The sequence below is a fragment of the Piliocolobus tephrosceles genome, chromosome 20 (assembly GCF_002776525.5).
Source record: "Piliocolobus tephrosceles isolate RC106 chromosome 20, ASM277652v3, whole genome shotgun sequence".
Lineage (NCBI taxonomy): Eukaryota > Metazoa > Chordata > Mammalia > Primates > Cercopithecidae > Piliocolobus > Piliocolobus tephrosceles.
The window spans coordinates 18,936,689-18,942,688 of NC_045453.1; positions in this window are offsets into that span (position 1 = coordinate 18,936,689).

Sequence of the window (6,000 nt, forward strand, 5' to 3'; positions counted from 1 at the left end):
GAGTAAAGTTGCGTTTGCTGGCTCGCCCCACACCCGCCCGCACTTGGGAGAGGAGGCCTTTCTTCCCTTGGCCCCATCAGCCTGAGCCTCTTGAAGCTTCTACTCCGCAACTTCATCCATTCCCAGGTCTCATCCTTGTCATGCATATTTCCTTCCTTAACAAACATCGGCTGCAGTCCTACTGTGTGCCCCATCCAGAGCTAGGGTTGTGCACAGTGACACTGCTAAGATACTGATTGAGTGCTCACTGTGTGCTAGGCACAGCGCTAAGGACTTTGCATGCATTGCCTTAATCTGTATGACAGCCGTGCATAATACATGGTCTCTTACAATACCCATTTTACAGATGAGATGCAGAAGTCAAATGACTTGCTAATGTCTCGAGTGTTAGAGCTGGAATTTGGACCTAACTAGGTTGACTCAAAAGCCTGTGGTTTTTGCTCATTCAGTGAGTAGGAAAGTAGGCACATGTTGGGGGGTGATGTAAACTCATGCCCACAGGGGCTGGAGAAAGGGCTGGGAGGAAAATCAGGTGGCAGATGCTACAGCAAAATGGAGAGGCTCTGCCCATCTTTTGGGGGCAGCCTCCATTGGCTTCTTCCAATGGTTGCCCAGCAGGAATGAGGGCTGCAGCTTGTCTGGAAACTGGATTTTTTTTTTTTTTTTTTTTTACAGAGTCTCACTGTGTTGTCGCCCAGGCTGGAGTGCAGTGGCGTGATCTCGGCTCACTGCAAGTTCTGCCTTCTGGGCTCCCGCCATTCTCCTGCCTCAGCTTCCCGAGTAACTGGGACTACAGGTGCCCACCACCATGCCTGGCTAATTTTTTGTATTTTTAGTAGAGATGGGGTTTCACTGTGTTAGCCAGGATGGTCTTGATCTCCTGACCTCGTGATCCGCCTGTCTCAGCCTCCCAAACTGCTGGGATTACAGGCATGAGCCACCACGCCCTGCCTGGCATCTGGATTTCTATGTGAACTCTCTCTATTTTTAAATTCCAAAAATTGATCAAAAGCTCCATAAAAGTGGCCGGGCGTTGTGGCTCATGCTTGTAATCCCAGCACTTTGGGAGGCTGAGGCAGGCAGATCACCTGCGGTCAGGAGTTCAAGACCATCCTGGCCAGTATGGTGAAGCCCCATCTCTGCTAAAAATACAACAAAATTTGCTGGTCATGGTGGTGCGTGCCTGTAATCCCTGCTACTTGGGAAGCTGAGGGAGGAGAATTGCTTAAACCCTGGAGGCAGAGGTTGCAGTCAGCCGAGATTGCACCACTGCACTCCAGCCTGGGCGACAAGAGCGAAACTCTGTTTTAAAAAAAGCAAAAAACAAAAAAACCCACAAAAGCTTGGTGAGGGCACGGGAAAGCATGTCACAGACAGCTGGGATTAAAAGAGACTGGAAACTTCACTGCGTCTTACCCTTTTGTTTTTATAAGTGGGGAAACAGAGACACTGAGAAAGTCCAGAGCTGGCTCAGGCAACAGGTCCTAGGTGGCTTGTCTCTCTCTGCACCCAGCCAGGAGGTTGAAGAGGGCTTAGGATCCACCCCATGCACCCCAGGTAACCAGGGCCTAAGGCATTGGTGCTCTGGGACTGAGGGACTTCCCTTGGGAGGAGCCTAGTTGTATGTAGATGTCCTCCTCATTCTATGAACAGCCCCCCACACTCCCACCCCTGCAGCCCCGGCCGCAGGCAGGAATGCACACCAGCTCCCCCACTTAAGCCTTCAGGCCCTGCAGTCAATTCCTTGGGCAGCAGAAGTTATTAAAGACCCTGCCCCGAAGGACTTCTCTCCCTGCGACTGATTCTGGCACAGCAAATTACAAACCCACCTGTAGGGGTGGGGAGATGCAGTTTTAATTTGTAAAAAAAAGAAATCCATGCTGTGATCCTGGAGTCGGGGAGACGGAGAAAGCTCCTGAGGGGGCTTCTCCTGGGAGGAGCAGTATTGTTACCGTGGGCGCTCCAGGAGAAGCCCAGCAAGGTCAGTGAGCAGCTTGGACCCAGCCAGCTACAGCCAGTGGGCAGGGGGTGAGCGCGCCTGTCTCTTCCTATGCTCACCCTCCCTCCCTGTCCCTGAGGCTCCCTGCCGATTGGCACATCCCGCTGGGACTTGGCTCCCAGCTAGTTCCCTGCCTCCCGCTCACTCCAGGGCTCCCTCCCACCCTCTGCAGCGTCTTTCTTCTCCCCTGCTTTCTCCCATGCTTTCCAACTACCTCCTTTCCCATCTCCAGCTATTCCGACTCACCTTGTTCTGTTTTGAACAAGTGTTATTGTTCTGCCTAATTATAAAAGTCATGTTCATGCACCACACCCCCCATCCAAGCAATAAACAGGAACGGGGAAATAAGACCACTTGTAAGCCCCCCACCCCCTGCTAACCACAAGGTATGCGTCCTTCTAGACTTGTTTTCTCTGAAAAAAAAAAATTTTTTTAATCTTGGGCTATTATTAATATGCACTATTTTGTAAGCAGCCTTCTTTGCTTAGCAGTGCATGGCAGACATCTCTCCATGCCAATTATATAGAAATGGACAGCATGGCTTTTATTTTTATTTTTTTGGTCTTACTCTGACACCCAGGCTAAATTTTTGTGTTTCTTTGTAGAGATGGGGTCTTGCCAGGTTGTCCAGGCTGGTCTTGAACTCCTGGGTTCAAGTGATCCACCTGCCTTGGCCTCCCAAAGTGCTGGGGTTACAGGCCTGAGCCACTGCACCCAGCAACAGCATGCTTTTTAATTGGTGCATGGGATTCCATTGTAGGGCTGGATGCTGCTTCATGAAGAGACTCAAATGAAGTCCCTCCTGGACTTTTAGGCGGGGTTTCTGTTTCCTTTTCCTCATGAGTCTCTCCCTGGTGCCTCCTCCGCTTTTCCTCTCTCTCCATCTCTTGTTTCCTACCTCCCATTTTCTCTCTCCGCCTTTCACTCTCCCCTCTTCTCTGACTTCATCCTTGAGTCCCCACCCTTAGTTTCTCTTGTCTTCTCCCCTCCGCACCGCACTCTCCCCAGCCCTCCCCATTCCCTCTGACTCTCTGCTCCCTGCGGAGGGGTCGGGGGGTCCGTGGTGTTTAACACCGGCTCCCGCGTCAGACACGTGCCATCTCATTAGCGTGCCTGTCCCCCCAAGTGAGGCAGGCAGGAGCCACAGTAGCAGCGAGAGGCCTAATTGAATGTAACTAATTATTCACTCCCTTAAATGGGCCTGGGAGGGACAGAATTACTCACTCTGAACTGGGGAGACGGGGAACTGGCCGCTGGCAAACAAATCCTGGGGCCTGTGGAGAGGGTTCTCCTTGGAATACTAATTAGGACCGAGTGATGGGATAAAATCAGGGACAGAGGCACCTCTCCCTGCCCTCCCACCTCATCTGGGAAGTTGGGGGTCAGGAGGAGGAAGGGACCCTTGTGTGAATCTAATTGAAGGACCCCAGGGAAGTGTTAATACGGGGTGGGGGCAGGGGGAATGAAATGCTGAGCCTGGGGCTTGAGGAAGGCAGGGGGCTAATGTTTAATATGGAGAGAGGCAGGAGGGCAGAGCAGTGCCGGAGGGAAGGAACTGGCAGCAACCCCAGGGCCATCCGGAGCTGAGGGAGCCCCACTGGCTCCTGGGAGGAAGCCCTTCTCCTCCCAAGCACTCCCAAGTGCCAGGCCCTGTGCTAAAGACCAGTGTTCCAAATCTTCCTGAAGCCTTTTGTGGGTTGGCTCGCTCGGTACCTTGGATGGGAAAAAAGGGAGGCTCAGAGGGGAAGTGGCTCCTTCACCCATGATCAGGCAGCTCGAGCGAGGCGGACTGGGGCTGGGCTCCGCCTGGCTGCAGAGCTTCTGTTCCTAACCTCTAGAATGACCCAGGCCACATCCCAGACCAATTAGATAAAATTTCCATGGAGGTGGCGTGTGATGGTCATAGTCCAGGCATCAGGGTTTTTTTTTTTTTTTTGCTTGCTTCTTTGTTTGTTTTTTGAGACAGTCTTGCTCTGTCACCCAGGTTAGAGTACAATGGCACGATCTTGGTTCACGGCAACCTCTACCTCCTGGGTTCAAATGATTCTCCTGCCTCAGCCTCCTGAGTAGCTGGGATGACAGGTGCCCGCCATCACGCCCGGCTTATTTTTGTATTTCTAGTAGAGACGGGGTTTCACTATGTTGGCCAGGCTGGTCTTGAACTCTTGACCTCAAGTTGATCCATCTGCCTTGGCCTCCCAAAGTGCTGGGATTGCGGGTGTGAGCCGCTGCACCTGGCCAATCATTAGTATATTTCTTTAGAGCTTCCCTGGTGATTCTGAGATTCAGCCAGAACTGAGGAGCCCTGGTCTGGACTTTATTTCCCTGTTTGAGTCACTGCTTCTATTTCACAAGTGGCATCCATCCTTCTACTGAGCCAACCTGTCCCAAAGGACTTCGAGGTTCTATCTAGCCTTATCCCTGGGACTGGTTTCCGGACAACTGGGAGCACGCAAGTTGGGGCAGGAGGGACTGTGTGGAATAGGATGGGGGAAGGTTCTAATGTCCAGGGTAGAAGACCTGAATGCAGCCCAAGGAGACTCTGGGATGCATCATTCTGGGCAGCTCCTGAAGGTCAAAGGCGAGAAGTCAATTAGGAATTGTGCAGACATGGAAAGAAGGACAAATCACACGATGGAGAGACGTATAGAATGGAGAGGTGTGTGTGTGCATGCATGTGTGCATGTGTAGTCAGGGAGTGGTTGGTGTGGGTGGGTATAGTAATCGTGATTCTTGATGCCATTTATGTGCCAGGTACTTTTCACATATTATCTCCTTTGGTCCTGACAACAGTCCTTTGAGGGTGTATGGTCATCCTTGCAGCTGAGCAAGGTGCAACTCAGAGAGGTTGAGGAAGCGTCCCAAGGCCACACACAGAATCAGTATTCAATTGCTGGCTCTCAATTCCAAATCCCATGCTCCTTTCTCCTACTCTGCCTTGATTCTGCGATTGCACTTGTGATCTCTTCTCTAGCAGGTGTTGGTGTGTGTGCATGCTGGTTAGATGTGCGTGATGTGCATGTGCTTGTGTGTGTGTGTGTTTCTCCCTCCTTTTGGGAGGGACAAGACTTCCATTCTGCCCAGCACAATGCCTCCTGCTGACCAGTGAGAGGGAAGAGAAGGGGCACCCACCCCTGCTTCTTGCTCCTGTTCCCCAGTGCCACTCAGCGGGTGACTGCCTCTCCTGTGGCTGGGGCTGAGGAGGGGCAGGGTAAGGCGGGTTATCCTGCCAGCCAAGTGACAAATGGCCTTATTTGTAACAAAGGTCGAGGGACAACCTATTTCTGGGGCAGGGAAGCTCTCTCTTTTTCAGACTTTCAAGCTGCTCTCCTGCCACTCCCATTCCCCGCCCCAGTGAAGGTGGCAGGGAGAGGTGGGCCTGTCACACTCATCCCCCTTCCGTTCCCCCACCTCAAGTGCAGGGGACTTCATGGGAGCTTCATAGAGGGGCAGCAAATGTATGAGCCCAACACCGATTCCCCGATCACCTTGCTGGCCGATCCATCTTTCTGGAGCCAGAGATGAAGTGAAATTATTGTGAAATAAATCCGTACAGATGATCGAGGGACGGGCAGTGGGGCCACAGCAAGGGGTGCGAGCCAGGAGCTGGGGCTCAGGAGGGAGGGCTGTAGCCACTCCCCGTGGCTGGGACCCAGAGAGGGGACTTCACTGGCTTTCCTCCCTTTGACGGGGTGGGGCAGCGTTCTGCTTATGCCCCCTACTCTCTGTGGAGCCCCTTGCCCAATAGGATCCTTATCTAAGGGGCTGAAGGAAGGACCCTCCAGCTTGTGATGGCTCCTGTGTCACTCATGCTTCCAAACTCCCAGGGTCAGAGAGCAAGCAGGGGTTGGGAAGGGTTGCATTCGGGATGAGGTGGGAGTGAAGACAGAGTCAGAGTCAGGGCCAAGGGCCTGGGTGATGCTTCCCATGTTTAATTACCTGCCGTGGAGGCCCCCTGCTGTGCCAGATGTTCACGCATAAGTTTTGGCAATGAAGGGACA